This window comes from Diabrotica virgifera, chromosome 10 (assembly GCF_917563875.1).
Source record: "Diabrotica virgifera virgifera chromosome 10, PGI_DIABVI_V3a".
Classification (NCBI taxonomy): Eukaryota; Metazoa; Arthropoda; class Insecta; order Coleoptera; family Chrysomelidae; genus Diabrotica; species Diabrotica virgifera.
The window spans coordinates 104873675-104895174 of NC_065452.1; the positions used below are offsets into that span (position 1 = coordinate 104873675).

General features: G+C 33.9%; 1 protein-coding gene across 2 annotated transcripts in view; it reads right to left on the bottom strand.

The window, feature by feature from the left end:
- The window catches only part of LOC114333446 (uncharacterized), a 346961-nt gene extending 337045 nt beyond the window's left edge, over positions 1-9916 (bottom strand). Inside the window, exon 1 of one of the 2 annotated variants that reach the window (XM_028283317.2) lies at positions 9569-9916. The gene's annotated coding sequence lies outside the window, so the exon portion shown is untranslated. The remainder of the gene's footprint in view (positions 1-9568) is intronic. The other variant, XM_028283318.2, reaches the window with a different exon arrangement.
- Positions 9917-21500: the final 11584 nt, after the last annotated feature.

Sequence of the window (21500 nt, forward strand, 5' to 3'; positions counted from 1 at the left end):
GATGAAATAGAACAAGTTCATGATTATATATATCTGGGTCAGATTATAAAACTTAACAAGGAAAACCAAACAGCAGAGATCAAAAGACGAGTTAGACTGGCATGGGCGGCATTTGGAAAACTAAGCTACATCCTTAAAAACAAAAGATATCCACAACATCTTAAGACCAAGGTATACAATCAATGCGTACTCCCTGTTCTCACTTACGGTTCCCAAACGTGGACGTTTACAAAAGCAAACATGGACAAGATCATAAAGACGCAAAGAGCAATGGAAAGGCAAATGTTGCACATAAAACTATTGGATAAAAAGAGAAACGAGTGGATAAGAGAGAAAACCAAAGTTAGGGATGTTAGACAAGAAGTTGCAAAGTTGAAATGGAGATTTGCCGGACACACTATAAGACAAAAGGAAGACCGATGGAACAAAATTCTCATAAATTGGAGACCGTGGCAATATAAACGAAGCAAAGGAAGACCACAAATGAGATGGGCAGATGATGTCAAGAAGCACGTGGGCTCTAGGTGGATAACTGTAGCGACAGACAGAGAAGAATGGAAAAGGATTGGGGAGGCCTATGGCCAAAGATGGACCGAAGAAGGCTAATTAGATAAATTAGAACAGTGCAGGACTTATTATGGGTAATCCTCTAAGCCCATTGCTATCAGATATATTTATGAACCAGCTTGAAACAACAATTTCTAAACATCCCGTATTTAAACAGTTCTTATATTGGTGGAGATACGTGGATGATATACTAGTATGCTTTACAGGAACTAACAGGCAACTTGACCAATTTCTATCATACATTAATTCACTTCATAGTAACATTGAGTTCATAATAGAAACAGAACAGAATAAGTCCATAAACTTTCTAGACGTAACAATTACCAGACTACACAACAAACATGAGTTCTCCGTATATCATAAACCTACCCATACTGACATAACTATACACAATTCATCATCCCATCCTACACAACACAAACTAGCAGCCTACCATAGCATGATACATAGACTGACAGAAATCCCCATGTTAAAGAGTAACTTCGAGATAGAACTGAACATCATTAAACAAATAGCAGTAAACAATGGCTATAACGAACAAACAATTAACAAAATTTTAAACCAAAAACTCCATAAGAAAGCCCTGAAATTAGTCTATCCACCACCACAGAAAGAACCCAGTACCTTCTGCTCTATCACATATACTGGCAAGATAACAACAAAAATAGCCAGATACATAAAAAGAAAGGAATAACACCAGCTTTCAGAACTAACAACAACTTAAGCAAATATATTAAGAACAATAAGAGCCGAAAGAGAAAACAACTACAGAGTGGTGTTTACAAACTAACTTGTGGTGACTGTCCGAAAACTTACATCGGTCAAACTGGCAGAACTTTTGACAAACGGATAGCAGAACACAAAAGGGCTTTCAACAATAAAAACAGACACTTCTACATACGCACTTCACCTCGTAGATCATAATCATTCTTTTAATGAACAGTTTCAAATTCTGCATATTCAAAATAAAGGCTTTAAGCTATCTTTATTAGAATCTATGGAAATTAATAAATTGAAAAATACAGATATAATTCTGAATGACCAACTCGAGACAAACAGCTCCCCACTCCTCAACCTCTTCAGTTAAAGACTTTAAATAGGCAAACCATTGTAAACTAAATCACTTGAGAAAGGCACTCTGCCGAAACAGCTGTAGTCACATAGTTGTAATAAATTTTGTGGAAGTATAGAAAACAAACGTTTTCAGTGTTTTATTGTTAGACTATTAAGAGTTGTAAGACTTTTAGTTTTTGTAAGTATGTATTTAGGCTAAATGATAAACCGAGATGACACTTGTATGAAAGATATAGAAATGAAAATAGTATGGGGAAAACAAGTCACGAAAGCAATCCATGGAGTGATATGGAAGAACACTCTAACTAAAGTAAACAAAAAAATATTTTTCAGGGCATAGTGCTGAATATTACCCTACAAGAGCGGAAGGATGGCCAGTGACAACAATAATACGAAATAAAATACGAACAGTTGAATTGGAGTTTATGAGAAGATGTCTACAAATTACCAGGTAGGATAAAATAAGAACAGAGGAAATATAAAACAGAATAGAAGTGGAACGCTCAATTACAAAAAAGTTGTGGTAGTAAAAGTAGAGCCCTGAAATGGTACAGGCATGTACAGTACAAAGAATGCCGGAGCACAGGTGGCCGGAAAAGATTACTGGACTGGGACCGGCGGGGAGGAAGACCTGCTGTGAGATGGAAAACTCACATAGGAAAAGCTATGATAGATATGTAATGTAGATACCTCAGAGATGGCGACTGGGAGAATAGGAGACTATGGAAGACGAAAACGGAAAACTCATAATGGGAAAAAGCCAAGAAGAAGAAAGTAATTCAGCGAACTAGTACGGCTTAATATAAATAATAAATAATTATAATTATTTGTAACAAACAAACAATAATATTGACTTATATTCGCGGTTGGACGGACAGACAGCCTAGGTCAAATTTTACACCTTACATGTTCCCTAAATTACTTTCGACCCGGCTAAATTGGTTTAGACTAGGCCGTACGAGTTTATCCTGAAGTGTGAGTCTTTATTATATCAGAATAAACTAGTCTGGCCTAGGCCAAACTAGTTTGGCCTGAAGTGTGTGTATTTATATCAGGATAAACTAGTTTGGCCTAGGACAAACTAGTTTGGCCTACGCGCGATAGGACAAACTAGTTTACTGGTTATAGGCCATACAGTATATCCATAACAGTATTCCAAACTAGTTTGGCCGGTAACAATGTACATCTACAATTGTGTCTCTGCATCATTGTATCAGTAGATTGAAGGAAAATGAGCTTCTCACATGTTCAATACATTTCTAAATCATCTAATACATCTACACGTTATCTGCATTTATTGGGTATGGGTGATTCTAAGAAAAGTGTTAAGGGTGATAAGAATTGTATAAGTCTGTATAAGTTTGTATTGTGTGGAATGATACAGGATTGCTTACAGCAAAAGATTAGGCCTGTCTATATTGCAAAGAAATAACGAAAACGAATCGAAAAAATTCGAAAGTTACAATATCTCGGCCATGTAATAAGACATCCAGAGAGGTATAACCTTCTACACCTCGCAAAGAAATAGTGGCCCAAAATGGGTCTACCCCATAATCCCGACAGCCAAAATCCCGACAGCCAAAATCCCGACACGCCAGAATCCCGACAGGTTTGATAAGTTTCTTTTTAACATATTATAATTACATTTATTTCTTGTTTTTTGTTGATGGCCATCTGTTTTTAATTTTTTGTACTAAACAAAAGTATTTACCGTTTAATATGAACTAATTTTGGTATGATTTGGTATTGCATTTGAAAAGGAAACAATAAATATTTAAAATGTAGTGGTCGGAATTTTTACTTATGCGAGGATTGTTGCATGTCGGGATTTTGGCCTGCCGGGATTCTGGCGTGTCGGGATTCTGGCGTGTCGGTGTTTTGGCCGTCGGGAATTTGGCTGACGGGATTTTGGGCGCCACCGACCCAAAATAGCTTCATAAAATCAAAGATTCTAAGATATCAAAAAGGGTATCAAAGAGGTGCAATTTTATAAAATATATCAGCTGCAAATTTTATCTAATTACTCATTCTGTATTTTTAAATAGTTCTAAATATAAAAACAAATTATGCATTTATTATTTTCATGTAATGTAGAATATCTTCATGGATGTGGTTTTGTATATGTTAAAATAAACATTTTCCAATATGAAAAACTATTGTTTAATAAATGTTCCTACTTTCAATACTATGTTCAGCATGAAGATATGGTCAACACTCTGATACACTCAACTTAAAATTATTAGAAATATGGATCTTTTGACAGAAGTTAGGGAATATAAATATAAATAAAGATACTTCAATATAGGTGCTCCAGAACATGAAGGTATTTTTCGGCAAAAAGGTTTGGCGATTCTGATTTAAAGGTCCCTTCCTTAAAAACTGTATTTGATGTTAGTTCTTTTACAACATTTTCGACTTATTGAACTTTGTACAATCAAGGTACCCTTGAGATTTTTCTATATTTACGTTTCAAATGCACTATTTATTTTGTATAATAATCAGACCACTTCATTTTTATTATTCTATACTTACTGCTTAATTTAATTTATTTTTGATGCTTCTGTTGATTCACTTATGTTCTTGAGTTCCTTTTAACTCAGGAATGTCTTGCACTTGCACTGCATCAAAAGTTTCTATGTATTTTACTTTTTTGGTATTTTATAAGTACTTTTGTTTTAGCCTTACCTTGGTCTTTAAATTATTGACACTAAATAGGTACATAAATTTTAAAACAAACAGGTTAAGCTAGGTGTTTCCTGTTCATGTTAGAATTTCAACTATCTTAATGTTTCTTGTTAATTCTTGTTAACTGGGTAAATAAAAACTTTATAAAAAGTGTTAAACATAATACTTTAAACAGTATTGGTAAATCTGTATAAATAATGTCATATTGTGTTGACTTATCCTTAAAACATTAGCAAAATTGTTATAATATTATATTTTATAGCAGTCATAAATGTTAATTAGATTAAATATTTTCTTTGTCACTGAGTGACACTAATTGTATGGAGACTGCACTCAAAATCAAAACAATGATTATCTCTGGATTATTTATAACTGATCTAGAAATATTTTGCCCGAAATACTTATGTCAGTATAAAATTAACTGTAAATTATTTGGAATTTACACTGCACATTCTGCAATAATTGTAACTGCACAGTATCAAATAAAATTCCTGAAAATAGAAAGCTGACTGCATTTATGGCAAGTATGTAAGTATACATACACCTCCAAAAATAGATACCCAGACCTCGCTTAGTGATTTACAAACAACTTGGTAATTAACAACAAACTGTAAGAGTACTGCCTTTATATAAATAAAAATCTGTTATGCTTCCAATACCATACAGCTAGTACATACATATATCTATAATTAAAATAGTATTTAGTGATCTGTTTGATTTAGCAAAAGACTTGAACACACTAATTTTTATTACAATTTTGACACAATCTACATTCATGTCTCTGCATCATTGTGTAAGTACCATCATCGTCATAAATGGTGCCACGGCCCTATAAAAGAGCCGCAGCAACCTTCCCAAGTTTATTACTCCAGTCATTTCTATTCATTGCCAACTGTTGCCAGTTTGCTGCACCTATTTTTCTGCCATCCTCATCTACACCATTCTTCCATCTGAGTGTTGGCCTACCCATATTTCTACTTCCCACAGGTTGTGAGATAAGGATTCTTCTAGGAGGGTTGTTATGCTGTTATGTAAGTACATTTAAGGAAAAAGGAGCTTCCGGCATTCCTAATCCATTTCTAAATCTGAACTGTATGTTATACAACTAATATTTGCATTTCTAGAATATTCCGGTATGGGTCATTCTAAGAAAAATGTTAATGACATGAAAATAGTCACTGGCATTGTGAGGAATGATCTTACAGCAAAATATGAAGCCTGTTTGTGTTGCAAAGAAATATTGACCCAAAATAACTTCATAAAATCAAAGAAATTAGAATATCAAAAAAAGTATTAAAGAGGTGCAGTTCTATAAAATATATCATTTGAAAATTTAATGTAACTATTTATTAACTATGTATTTTAAAATTTTTCTAAATACAAAAACAAGTTAGGCATTTATTATTTTCATATGGAATATCTCAATGGATGTGGTTTTGTATAATGAAAGTAATTATATCAAGCTGTTGTATAAAAATTCTATCACCAATGTTAACATAAACATTTTCTAATGTGAAAAACTATTGTTTAATAAATGTTTCTACTTTCTCTACTATGTTCAACACTAAGATATACTCAACACTTTGATACACTCAAGTTAAAAGTTATTAGAAATATGGATCTTTTGACAGAAGTTGAGGATATACTAGATCAAAAGACTTCAATAAAGGTGCTGCAGAACCAGAAGGTGTTTCCAGCAAAAAAGTTTGGCAATTGTGGCAAGTGTAGCTTCCTTAAAAACTTTGTTGATGTTAATTATTTTTACACGATGTTCGACAAAATGAAGTTTGAACATTCAAGACATCCTTGAGATTTTTCGATAGGTATATTTACATTTCAAATGCACTAGTTTGTTTTGCATAATAATTAGACCACTAATTTTTTTGTTTAACACTACATCTTAATTTTTATTATTCCATAGTATTGCCTAGTTTAATTTATTGTTCTTAAAATGTTTCTGTTGATTTACTTATCGTATTGGGTTCCCTATATAATTAAGGAATGTAACTTACACTACTTGCACTGAATCAACAGTTTCTTTGAATTAATTTTACTTTTTTGATTTTTTATAAGTAGCTGCTTCTGTTTTAGCCTTACCTTGGCATTTAAATGATTGTCACCAAATACATCAATGTTGAAAACAAACAGGTTAACAAAGTGTTTCCTCTTCATGTTATAATTTCAACTATTTTAATGTTTTTTTGTTAATTCTTGTTAACTGGGTAAATTAAAAGTTTTAAACATAATACTTTAAACAGTCTTTATAGAACTGTATTAATAATAATGTCATATTGTGTTTACTTATATTTGAAACATTAGCAAAATGCAAAATTGTTATTTTATATTTTATAGAAGTCATAAATGGTAATTAGGTTAAATATTTTCTTGGTCACTGAGTGACACTAATTGTATGGAGACTGCACTCAAAATCAAAACAATGATTATCTCTGGATTATTTATATCTGATCTAGAAATATTTTGCCTGAAATATCTATGTCAGTATAAAAATAACTAAATTATTTGGAATTTATTGTAATTCCTGTAATTAGAAAGCTGACTGCATTTATGGCAAGTATGTAAGTCTACATACACCTCCAAAAATAGATACCCAGACATCACTTAGTGATTTACGAACAACTCCGTAATTAACAACAAACTGTAGGAGTACTGCCTTTATATAAATAAAAATCTGTTATGCTTCCAATACAATACAACTAATACATACATATATCTATAATTAAAATAGTATTTAGTGATCTGTTTGATTTAGCAAAAGAATTGAACACACTTATTTTTAATTACAATTTTGACACAATCTACCTTCATGTCTCTGCATCATTGTGTAAGTACCAACATCATCATAAATGGTGCTACAGCCCTATAAAAGAGCCTCAACCTTCCCAAGTTTATTACTCCAGTCAGTTCTATTCATTGCCAACTGTTGCCAGTTTGCTGCACCTATTTTTCTGCCATCCTCGTCTACACCATTCTTTCATCTGAATGTTGGCCTACCCCTATTTCTACTTCCCACAGGTTGTGAGATAAGGATTCTTCTAGGAGGGTTGTTATGCTGTTATGTAAGTACCTTTAAGGAAAAAGGAGCTTCCGACATTCCTAATCTATTTCTAAATCTGAACTGTATGTTATACAACTAATATTTGCATTTCTTGAATATTCTGGTATGGGTCATTCTAAGAAAAATGGTAATGACATAAAAATAGTCACTGCATTGTGACGAATGATCTTACAGCAAAATATGAAGCCTGTTTGTGTTGCAAAGAAATATTGACCCAAAATAGCTTCATAAAATCAAAGAATTTAGAATATCAAAAAAGGTATTAAAGAGGTGCAATTCTATAAAACATATCATTTGCAAATTTAATTTAATTATTCATTAACTATGCATTTTAAAATTTTTCTGAATACAAAAACAAATTATGCATTTATTATTTTCATATGGAATATCTCCATGGATGTGGTTTTGTATAATGAAAGTAATTATATCAAGCTGTTGTATAAAAATTCTATCACCAATGTTAACATAAACATTTTCTAATGTGAAAAACTATTGTTTAATAAATGTTTCTACTTTCTCTACTATGTTCAACACTAAGATATACTCAACATTTTGATACACTCAAGTTAAAGTTATTAGAAATATGGATCTTTTGATAGAAGTTGAGGATATACTAGATCAAGAGACTTAGATAAAGGTGCTGCAGAACCAGAAGGTGTTTGTTTCCAGCAAAAAAAGTTTGGCAGTTGTGACTTGAAAGTATAGCTTCCTTAAAAACTTTGTTGATATTAATTATTTTTACAAGATGTTCGACAAAATGAAGTTTGAACATTCAAGACATCCTTGAGATTTTTCGATAGGTATATTTACATTTTAAATGCACTAGTTTGTTTTGCATAATAATTAGACCACTAATTTTTTTGTTTAACACTACATCTTAATTTTTATTATTCCATAGTATTGCCTAGTTTAATTTATTGTTCTTAAAATGTTTCTGTTGATTTACTTATCTCTTATCTTATTGGATTCCCTATATACCTAACTAAGGAATGTAACTTAGACTACTTGCACTGAATCAACAGTTTCTTTGAATTAATTTTACTTTTTTGATTTTTTATAAGTAGCTCCTTCTGTTTTAGCCTTACCTTGGCCTTTAAATGATTGTCACCAAATACATCAATGTTGAAAACAAACAGGTTAACAAAGTGTTTCCTCTTCATGTTATAATTTCAACTAAATTTAATGTTTTTTTGTTAATTCTTGTTAACTGGGTAAATAAAAAGTTTTAAACATAATACTTTAAACAGTCTTTATAGAACTGTATTAATAATAATGTCATATTGTGTTGACTTATCTTTGAAAAATTAGCAAAATGCAAAATTGTTATATTATATTTTTTACCTATAGCAGTCATAAATGTTAATTAGATTAAATATTTTCTTTGTCACTGAGTGACACTAATTGTATGGAGACTGCACTCAAAATCAAAACAATGATTATCTCTGGATTATTTATAACTGATCTAGAAATATTTTGCCCGAAATACCTATGTCAGTATAAAAATAACTGTAAATTATTTGGAATTTACACTGCACATTCTGCAATAATTGTAACTGCACAGTATCAAATAAAATTCCTGTAAATAGAAAGCTGACTGCATTTATGGCAAGTATGTAAGTATACATACACCTCCAAAAATAGATACCCAGACCTCACTTAGTGATTTACAAACAACTTGGTAATAATTAACAACAAACTGTAGTACTGCCTTAATATAAATAAAAAACTGTTATGCTTCCAATACCAATGAGCTAGTACATACATATATCTATAATTAAAATAGTATTTAGTGATCTGTTTGATTTAGCAAAGGACTGAACACACCTATCTTTAATTACAATTTTGCCATTTACGTAATTCTCTCTCTTGCAAAAAACTAAGCCTAGCTATATACAATTTCCTGTAGTTTTTACCTAGGCATTTGACATTCTTGAACAAAATGTTATGTGACCTTGATATCTTGCACACCACATACCACATATTTACCTAGGCAATGCACATAAAAATAAATACAGCCTCTTCCAATTTAAGATCTGTTTATGGGTTATTTAAAATTGTAATTGTCAACAGTGAATAATGGTAAAATAAACAAAGGTGTACTGTCTGAAGAAGGTACCAGTCTGTTTTATTTAGTAAAGTATTAAGGTAAAAATTAAAAGTACATACCTTTCTGTCATTTAAACCGAGGTTAGGTAATCCCTTTAGCACTGTTTAGCACTTAGGATGATGTCAATTATTTCCACATTTAATTATTTAGGTAATTCTAGTTTAATACCTATTTTCTAAAAGGTGAACGTACCTACGAAACGAATTCTATGCCGTGTTGCCAACAGTATACAATTCCTACTTACGAGACGAATGAAACGAAACAAACTGACACGCCACGGCTGGAGAAACTTTTCATCTGTTCTATGTTCTATGTTATGTCGATCCAAATCACAGCTACACGCGGAGCGGACTAAGCAAAAGCAGGTAGAGAGATAGACCGATGGACGGAACAGTGAACGGTTAACGAATCTCTTGCAAATACACAACTCAAACTCTGAGGAAATTCGTATAGTTCTCATCAGCAGCACTTAAAGCCGGCCTCTCACGGTACTGCGGTGTCGTTCGACAAGATCGTCAATGATATAAATTCTGCAGTATTTACTGCAGCAGACAGGCCTGTCTCTGTGTGGTAAAATTGTACGACTGTTGGATGCATTGTCACACACGATCAACACTCTTGCCAATTAGTCGAATTCGACAGAATTGAACGACGCCGCAGTACCTACCGTGAGTGGCCGGCTTTACATTGCTAGTTATACAGGGTGTTTCATTGGGAAACGGAAATACTTTAATGGTGAATAGAGGTCACCGAGCCGGTTCTAGATATACTATATTTTTTCCCCTACCGACTTTTATAATCGAGTTACAGGGTGTTTTATCGATTTTGCCCATTTCTTTCCTAAGCCATAACTTTAGAACCACCCTGTATATTTTTTTGATATTTGGTACACATATGTCTCATTCAAAACCCAAACGACCGACATACTAACCATAAGAAAAATCCAGGTCCGGATTCACAAAAAAAATAAAGTACATAATTGTGACCTTAAAACAACACCCTGTATATTGAAATCTGTTTGCATATTTGAAAAGAGAACAACAAACTAAGTTATATGGTTCGCTTCAATTTTTCGGCCAGACAATTTTATGACTTTAATTTTGAAATTATATTGAATTTTTTAACAATTCTGACATTAAAAAGCAGGTATTATTAACTTTTAGTTATAAATTATTAAAGTTAATGAATAAATACTCATTTTAAAAATAATCAATACTTATTTACCAGATTGGAACGACCCAATTACTAATGACAAGAAAAATCCAGGTCCGGATCAACAAAAAAATATAAAGTAATTGTGACCCTGAACAAACACCCTGTATATTGAAATTTTGAAAATTTGTTTGCGTATTTTAAAAGAGCATAAAAAACTGCGTCAAAAGGTGTATGTCAAATTTTTGCGCAGATAATTTAATTACGTCAATTTTGAAATCATATTGATTAATTCTGTCAAGGTGGCAAGAAGCTGCCAGAAAAATTAAGAACAATCCCAAAGTAATTAGAAAATCAATTCGAAATTTTTAAAACGAGCAAGGAAATGTATAGAACAAAATGGCGGACATTTTGATCAACTGTTATAGTTCAAACATTTTTAATATATGTTAAATTGTTGAATTGTTTAAACGAATTTTTTTTTATTAGATATAGCTGTTTTTATTAATTCTTTACTAAATTAATAAAATATCCCAATTCTCGCAATTCTAATGTTAAATGATGTGCATACAGCTACAAATCCAGAGATTCCATGAAGCCAGCGTAGTAAATAAGTATTAAGTATTTCTAAAATAAGTATTGATTCATTAACATTAAATTATTAAAAGTTAATAATGCCTGGTGTTTAGTCGCAGAGTTCTTTAAAATTTCAATATAATTTAAAAATTGATGTAATTAAATCAGAGGCGCAAAAAATTAAAATGAACCTTTAATCAAAGTTTCTTATGCTTTTTTAAAATGCGCAGACAACTTTTCAAAATTTCAATATACAGGGTGTTGGTTCAAGGTCACAATTACTTTATTTTTTTTGTTAATCCGGACCTGGATTTTTCTTGTCATTAGCAATTGGGTCGTTCCAATATTCCAATGTGGTAAATAAGTATTGATTATTTTTAAAATGAGTATTTATTCATTAACTGTAATAATTTATAACTAAAAGTTAATAATACCTGCTTTTTAATGTCCGAGTTCTTAAAAAATTCAATATAATTTCAAAATTAAAGTCATAAAATTGTCTGGCCGAAAAATTGAAGCGAACCATTTAACTTAGTTTTTGTGTTCTTTTCAAATATGCAAACATATTTTCAAAATTTCAATATACAGGGTGTTGTTTTAAGGTCACAATTACTTTATAATTTTATGTTAATCCGGACCTGGATTTTTCTTATGGTTAGTATGTCGGTCGTTTCTGTTTAGAATGAGACATATTTGTGCCAAATATCAAAAAAATATACAGGGTGGTTCTAAAGTTACGGCTTAGGAAAGAAATTGGCAAAATCGATAAAACACCCTGTAACTCGGTTATAAAAGTCGGTAGGGCAAAAAATGTAGTATCTGTAGAACCGACTCGGTGACCTCTATTCACCGTTAAAGTATTTCCGTTTCCCAATGGAACACCCTGTATATATACAGGGTTGGGCAAATTCTGCATGAAATTTTATCATTAACCCTGCCTCACATACGATAAACTTTCTTCATCAATATTGATGTGTGGTGTGATAAATCCTAATTTGTAAGAAAAGTCCAATTTTTTCTAGCATTTCCCTTACCTAAGTATAATATTATATTTTTAATTTCATGGTAGGTATACCTACTTACTTATGACCACTTAAAATCAAAAGTTCAAAAGGCTTTATATAGAAGAATCTTGAAAATACCTTGGTCAACCTACACCACCAATGAAAATGTTCTGAGGAGAATAGCAGGGCCGCCGAGAGGGCGGTACAGCCGGTACATTGTACCGGGGTCCGGCATTATAAGGGGCCCGGCGTCAACCAGATCAAAGACGTAATTTTTTCCGTTTTTTTTTGCTCTTCACTTTATGTCCATAATACGTTTAATTCATCGGCTATATTTAACATAACCTTTAGTTGGTTTGGTGTAAAATTTTAACAGCAATAAATCACAGAAGTCAAATGCTGCAGTGCAGTCAGATAACTATGGATATGGAGATTAAAAATATATCAGGGCTTCTAGAAGATTTACAAAAAATCAAAAATTGATTGAAGAATATAAAGGGTCAGAATCTAAAGGGATCAGGTCTTCCATTGTTGAAGAATCTAAATTAGTTACCAGCATTTATGGAATAAATTCAGAATTTATATCAAATAAAGAAAAGCGGCGCAAGAAGTCTGTGAGATTTTTTGATGATTGCCTGGGCCTAGTAGTGATGCGACTGATAATTTTGAGCCCGACGCAATATTTCGCTGTATACTATTTAATATTGTCAAATAATAAGCAATTTAACCAGAATATTTAATGCGGCAAATGAAATTCATTCGCTATTTAACATTTTGTGGACATTCCGAGATGACGATGACGAGAATATTAAGAAAAACATTGATATATTGCGCGAGTTTTATAAAGAAGACATCAGTGAAGAATTGATAGATGAAATTTTTCATTTGAGAGCGATATACAAGGATAATATTGGTAAATCTCAACTTTCTCCAATCTTCTTCTTTACGTGCCATTTCCGCGACGAAGATTGGCAATCATCATTGCTATTTTAACTTTTGACAGTACAGCCCGAGAGAGTTCAGTTGAACTGGATCCAAACCATTATCTGAGATTTCTCTGCCAGGATATTTTTCTTCTACCTATGCTGCGCCTTCCTTGAATCTTTCCCTGCAATTTCTCCAATAGATTTACTTAATAAAATTAAACATCTCAAATTAGATTCATTATTTCCTAACGTCGTTATTGCGTTAAGAATATTTTGCACATTGCCGGTGGCAGTTGGAGAAGCGAATATATTCTTTAGTTTTCTTTCCCGCATATAAGGCAAGCCGCACACCAAAGAAACATGAAACGAAAAACATGAAACATGAAACGAAAAACATGTTTCATGAAAAGAAAACACTGCTAAACAAATCTCAAAGTCCGCCTACCAATGAAACGAGTGTGATTCATGCTCATGACACATTTTTATTTTCGGAGAGTTTCATAAATGGCCGGACGTATATTTGTTTAGCAGTGGTTTATTTCCATGAAACGTAATTTACGTTTCATGTTTCTTTGATGTGCGGCCTCTGGCTTAAGGCTGTGATATCTACAATGAAACAGGATTGGTTAACTCGCCTATCAACTTTGTGCATTGAGAATGATTTGGAATAAAAATCATGCGATTTTTCGAAAGTTATAGACATCTTTTCCAATCAGAAAACTCGAAAAGCACCTGTATTATAAATATTTTCACTGTTATAAATATAATCAAAATTTAATAAAATTTATATTTGAAATGTTTCTTATTACATATTTTTACTATTGATAATTTTATTTCTATAAAAGTTGAACAATTTTTTTCGGTCTTCACTTTTTGCCGGGGGCCGTTCGTCACTTCTTACCGGGGCCCGCTCATCCCTCTCGGCGGCCCTGAGAATAGGTACAGATAGGAAGCTGCTAAAGATCATCAAAGTTAGAAAAGTTAGCTACCTGGGATACATAATGAGAAACGAAAAGTAACCGTCTCGCGCAAGTGATCATCCAGGACCACGGGTGCCCATATAAAAATTTTTAGCGGGGGGGGGCAGACGTGTAGATGTTGCACATTACCATATGTATACTTTGGATAACCATATATATAGTTTAAAGCAGCCGAAAAGCCAGAGGGGCCACACCCCCCCCCCCCTGCCCGTGGGTATGGGCGCCCATGTCCAGGGCAAGATTGAAGGAAAACTTGGTCCCGGTAGGCGCCAGAATTCATAGTTTAGAAAGTTCAGAGACTGGACCGGCCTTGATTCAAATTCAACATCTTTGTTTAGAGCCGCATTAGACAAAAACAGATTTGTCAGTGTAGCCACTAACCTCCACTAAAGGAAACAGCTCTACAAGAAAAAAAAATAAAAAGAAATAATAAGAATATCTTTAATCAAAAGAAAGAGTGGACTATCCACAGAAAAAAAATGAAAAGTCTTTCCAAAAAAAGTAAATGTTAATAAAGAGTACAGTGGTATATCATCATCAATTGACGCTACCGTCATTCGTGAGCCTTGGCCTGCCTCAAAAGATTCTTCTATTCTTCCCCCCCCTCTCTCTCTCTCTATCTCTCTCTCTCTCTATCTCTCTATCTCTCTATCTCTCTATCTCTCTATCTCTCTATCTCTCTATCTCTCTATCTCTCTATCTCTCTATCTCTCTATCTCTCCATCTCTCTATCTCTCTATCTCTCTAGCTCTCTATCTCTCTATCTCTCTATCTCTCTTTCTCCTATGGCGCTACAGCCCAAGTCGGGTCCTGGCCTCCCCAGCATCCGCCTCCAAGTATTTTTGTTCCTGGCTGCTCTACTCCAGTGATCCAGCCTCAAAATATCTCGTTAGCATCGGTTCTCACTTCGTCTAGCCACCTCTTCCTTGGTCTTCCTACTGACCGACGTCCCGCCATAGTTCTGCTAAGCGTTCTACTAGGTCTTCTGTCATTATCCATTCTTAAAAGACGACCTGCCCAGCGCAGGCTTTGTATTTTTGCATAATATGCTATAAAGGGTTCTTTTTAATATTAGTATAACTCGTGGTTGAACCTTAGGCCGTCCGCACATGGGTCGATCGAAGACACGTCTCGAAGTTCGCGCGTCTTGTACAAACCCTGCGGCACAAGCGATTGTTCTCCGCACACTAGTCGATTCAGTTTGCTCATATCTTCCAACCAGGAAGAACGCATTTTTTATATATCAACCAAAACGACTATTTCGATTTATGAAAAGTACGGTATTGTTACATTTTTAGTATTAATTTCAATACAATGAGCATTATACTGAGGACATTTTTCTACTTCCCCAACGAATTTTATATTAAACACCTAGAAACAGAAGTTCAATGTTTTCAGAATTTTATATTACAAACAATATATTTCCACAAAGTTAGTAGGTAGTACTACAATCAACGAACATAACATGCACCGATCTTTAAGTAAAAGTAAAATTTAATTCAGCGCAAAAAACAACAAAAAACGAAGGAAACAAATAAAATAAACTACCTATCTATATGACTGGAAACGTTCGTCTCACTCGAACTTTCTCGTGCACTGCGGATCGCAAGCGACGACTGCGACGAGCGTCGTACAAGACGAAGAGATTTGCAATCCTACACGCTGCGTGTACGGAGCTCAATGCCACAACGAAGGAACTTTAAGCGCGTGATACACACACAAACTTTAAGTACGCGGGTTTAAAGATCGCGGACTTAAGGCCCATTTATACATATCAGGGCCGTGTCCGTTCCGTGTTAAGACAGGGCCCGGTCCAAAAAAAACAATATGTACTCTTATGAGTATATTTATACATTGGCGTTTCCCGGACGGTGCCCGTCCGGGCCGGGTCTGAAATTAATCCCAGCCGATATTTTTGCTGTCGGCACTGGCGATGCACGAAAATGACACGGATCGCAGGTACTTGTATAAACACGATTTTATTGTTTTGTGAACGCCAGTGCCGGAAAACAGACAAGCAATAGATATTGTGAGGTGAGAGCTTCTATCCAAGCCGAAATATTTTCAACTATCTTTTACACAGAGATATGTAATAACGTTTTCCTCTCTTATTCGGCCCGGTACGCACACTGCCACAACCCGGTTGTATGTAAATATTGCTTTAAAAATACCCGGACTCGGCACTGACCCTGAACGGACACGGCCCGGGTATGTATAAATGGGCCTTACTCGGCTCGCCGTCGGTGATACACGGCAGACTTAAAGTACGCGGTTTTAAACATCGCGGTCGCCGTCGGTGGTTTGTGCTATTTAGGAATTTTATCGTATTATATACTTCGTATCGTATCCTATCGTGTTATATATTTTTAATACTAATAAAAAAGACGAACTCGAAAAGTGTGGGTAACAAACAAAATATCATAGATAAGAGGGTAATATTTTCATCAGGAGGATAAAACAGCCTATAAATAATTAGGTTTACTCAAAAACAAATAATCAAAAATAATTTAGTATAGCTTAAAATAGTGTTCTACAGTTTTCTCAAAACTTATAAAATGTAACTTGTGTCCTTTCAACAATAAACGATTGAATTATTTTTAGGCAATTTGCTTAATTAGTGAAAATATAAGTGTAATTTTAAACGCAATAACATGATGGCTCGAGGTTCGCGGCTCGTGGCAGTGATACACGTACGGGTTACGAGTAAGATTTCAAACTTGTTGGATCGACGGCGTACTTACTCGGCGGACTTAAAGTACGCGTACTTGCTATGATACACGCGCGAAAAAGGTCGTCGAGCCATAAGTTCGCGTACTTACTCGCGTGTGTATCACCCCTTTTACTGGCGGGGAGAGACCTACGTGACTGGAATCGAGTCGAGTAGTTCGAGCGTCGCCCCATGTGCGGACGGTCTTATTCTCAATATACCATTGTCGCAAATACACAAACCCAAACTTATATGGAATCATCTGATATTTCTTATTATTTCGTGCGGATTTAAAAAAACGAACACACGAAGTCAAGGAATATTTATTTTAGAGCAATTTAGTCACAAATAAATAACAATTAAATAAAACAATAAAGTATTTAAACAACAAATTGTAACTAGTTGTTTTTAAGTCAATAGCATCAATTATTTCAATGTAAAACTAATAATGTTTAAATGGTTTTTATTAATTTTTTTTTCACAAGGAAAAGAAAAGGTTTTCCTGTAGTTGGCTGTATACCATCAATCACAAAATTGGAAAGAAATCCTTTGTAAAAGGTATAAATTGTTTTTATTAAAAATCCCTTAAAAGGGCTACATCACAACAAAACGTTTTCGATTTTTATAAAAAAATCATCATCAGTGTTCGATAAACTGGATGCTAGCTGAGCCACAAAAGAAAAATATCTGGGTAAAAACCCTTTACATATAATATAGATGCCTTAAAAGTGCATACTTCGATAAAAAGGCCTGTGATGGTCACATGGCAAACAGGATAATGCCCTAAGGTAAGGTATACAGGTTTCCCAACACGTGGGATCCAAATTGAGGGATCCAGTTGCCATTAAGTCATTGAAATGTGATCAACTCAATTTGGATCCCACGTGTTGGGAAACCTGTATACCTTACCTTAGGGCATTATCCTGTTTGCCATGTGACCATCACAGGCCTTTTTATCGAAGTATGCACTTTTAAGGCATCTATATTATATGTAAAGGGTTTTTACCCAGATATTTTTCTTTTGTGGCTCAGCTAGCATCCAGTTTATCGAACACTAATGATGCTTTTTTATAAAAATCGAAAACGTTTTGTTGTGATGTAGCCCTTTTAAGGGATTTTTAATAAAAAAAATTTATACCTTTTACAAAGGATTTCTTTCCAATTTTAATTTTTTTTTGTTTTTTTGGTAGTGAGTGTTATCACCTCTAGTCCTTATGCAAGCTTCAGTTTGCGGGGGCACGCTCCTAATCAAATTATCAACATTTTGTTGTGGTAGGTTGCTCCATTCTTCAAGAGAAGCTTGTACTAGCCGTGCGGTGTTTTGTGGATTTTCCCGGCGAGCTCTAATTTTTCTTTTAAGCATATCCCACAAATACTCAATAGGGTTAAGCTCGGGTGAGCAAGCAGGCCACTCCAAACAAGGGATACCTTCTGCTTCAATGATGTCTCTAGTCACTCTAATGGTATGTGGAGGTCCATTATCATGCATGAAAATTAAATTTTCTTCTGTTGCACCTCTCCAGAGCCTAACTACAGGTTATCAACATACCTATGATTAGTTAACGTTGATTGGATGAAAATTAAAGGAGCTTTTTTACGGATCACAAATCCCCTCCAGAACCTTACACTTCCCCTTTTACATTTGTAAACAGATCTGACAGTTTTCGTTCTTGCTTGTCTTCCCCGACCTCTAAGTATACGATTTCGTGGGTCATCTGATTTTACACAAATCCTGACTTTTTCTGAAAATAGCACATTTTGTCAATTGCCAATGTTCCAGTTTTGGTGGTGAAGACACCAATTTAGACGATCAATCTTGTGCTGCCTGGATAACTCGGGAACCCATAACTCCTGCTGTATACTTCTTGGCACGATCTCTTCTTCTTATCGTTTCAACTGAAACAGTTACACCTGTAGCTTCCAAAAGCTGCCTTTGGAGCTGCTGGTGAGAAATGATTGGGTGTCTTCCAGCTGATTGGACAATTAAACGATCGTGGCGAGCCGTTATTACTGTTTGGCGACTTTCCCTTCTTTATTTTTGAGCTTTCCTATTTCCTGTTACATAGCATAGGTTTTAGACAGAACGCCCTGTGTTACACCTAGCTCTGCAGCTATGTCCCTCTGAGAACATTACTTGCTCCACAAGACACAAGACCAATAGTCTTTCCCCGTTGTAGGTTCTATAACATATAAGTTTGGGTGTGTGTAGGTCTTGATATCCTCCTTAATATCTTTCTTCCGAAAGTATTAATAAGGTTTATTGTCTTTTCTCTTATGATTCATTTTTCTACGGCATATGTTGCTATTGGTCGTATGGTATGATGATTTTATATATTTTAAACTTTACTTCCCTATGGATGTCTTTTTGATCCTAACACTTACGACAGAGAGAAGTATGCTTTGTTAGCAAGCATTGTGCGTTTCCATATTTCCTCCTCCTCGCTTCCGTCCTCAGTATGTGAGCTGTTTTAATATTTCAATGTTAGCGTCGTGTATTGTCAAATTCTGCAAGTTTTGTCGTTTCCTTGCTTGTATTAGGGCTTTAGTTTTATCTACGTTGATGGCTAGTCCTATTTCTTTCGGATTTTCTTCAAACTCCACATAAAGTTCTGTGATGTCTCTTAGTTTAGGCGCCAAATAGAGGTCACCGTGTCGTTTTCAATTCTGATGGACAAACTCAACGGTTTCTTATGGATTTTTGGCTGCTGATTACGAATTTCGAGGGTGGATTTCGATCCGAGTGGTCAAAAAATTGTTATAAACAATTTAATTGTTTATAAATTGTTTATAAGGCTCTGGCTCATAAACTAAAAGAGATAAAAAAGAATATTTCAAATAAAATTTCTTCGTTAATAAAAAACAAAGAAAAAAACGTTTATTAAACTTAAATCCAACAATTAGAACTCAAGATATTGTAAAATTAGTGCACAAAGCAAATTGTAAATTGCAAAATAAGTATTTTTGAAGCATTATCGATCGTAACTCGGCTTTTACGTATGCAAATGAGCCTTAGAAAGTCTCATTTTAAAGCTTAATGAATAGGCTTCCAAACATAGTTTGTTAAATTACTTTGTTTCATTTGTTTTAAAGTTATATCCGTTTAAAGTTATAATTTTCTTAAAAAAATTGTACATTAATTTGTTTATAAGGGTTTCAAGTAAATTTGAGCTATAAACATTTATACTTTAATTAACAATAATGATAGACGAACTCAAAAGGAACATTTTGAGCTTACGAAAATGTTCGTAAAAAAAGTTTATTTTTGGCCAAGATATCGATATTTTAACAGCGCGCTCTGAGGCGCAAGATCGGCTCACAGCGTAAACGTTCACGCGCTAACTTCTCTATGCAAATTATAATTTCTATGTATATATACGTTATCTTCATTTTTGAAGATCCTAATAAAATTTGATCATATAATTCTTATAATTAAATCATCATACTGTGCCTCGTATCACCTTTCATTCTATTTACTTCGCCTTCTATTTTTTGTACTAAATTAGAAAAAAAAAACATAAAAAACTAATATTTTAGAAATATAACTAAAAAGTAAGTTGATATTATTTATTAATACTATTTTAACAAACATTTTCTTTCATGCATCTGCATCGAGGTATACAGGGAATCTCAGCTTTTTTACATCTGCATAAGTTCTTACAGCAATTATTTTTACAGTTACGTGGTGGTACAAGTCTGTTCTTGTAGGCAGTAAAACTAAAACTTTCTGGGACTTCAGAGTCTAATTATCTACATGATATCCATATAAAGTGGATCTAGTTCTTTTGCAGCATCATCAAGGCACGTCACTTGTGTGTATGCCGCCAGAACATAAATGCTCGTTTTATATGCAATGATGATGCTGCAAAAGAACTCGATCCATTTTTATATGGATATCACATACTGGCTCATTTGCATGCGTAGAAGCCGAGTTACGATCGATAAAGCGTCGAAAAATACTTACTTGGCCGATCTTGCGCCTCATAGCGCGCCATTAAAATATCGATATCTTGATCAAAAATAAACTCACGAACATTTTCTTAAGCTCAAATTGTTCCTTTTGAGTTCTTTTATCATTATTGTTAATTAAAGTATAAATGTTTACAGCTCAAATTTACTTGAAACCCTTATAAACAAATTATTGTACAATTTTTTAAGAAAATTATAACTTCAAACGGGTATAACTTTAAAATAAATAAAGATCAAGTAATTTAACAAACTTTGTTTGGAAGCCTATTAATGAAGATTTAAAATGAGACCTTCTAAGACTCATTTGCCCGCGTAGAAGCCGAGTTACTATCGATAAAGCTTCGAAAAATATTTATTTTGCAATTTGCATTGTGCACTAATTTTACAATATCTTGAGTTATAATTGTTGGATTTAAGTTTAGTAAACGTTTTTTTCTTCGTTTTTTATTGACGAAAAAATTTTATTTGAAACATTCTTTTTTGTCTCTTCTAGTTTATGCAGCCATATGTCTCAGCAGCCAAAAATCTATAAGAAACCGTTGAGTTTGTCCATCAGAATTGAAAAGGACACGGTGACCCCTCTGGCTCCTAGACTATCTTGGGGTTCAGCGGTTCTTCCCATCAAGTTTCAGGTTTGTTCCAACACGACCAAGAACCGTCAGATTACCGTTTCGTTACTA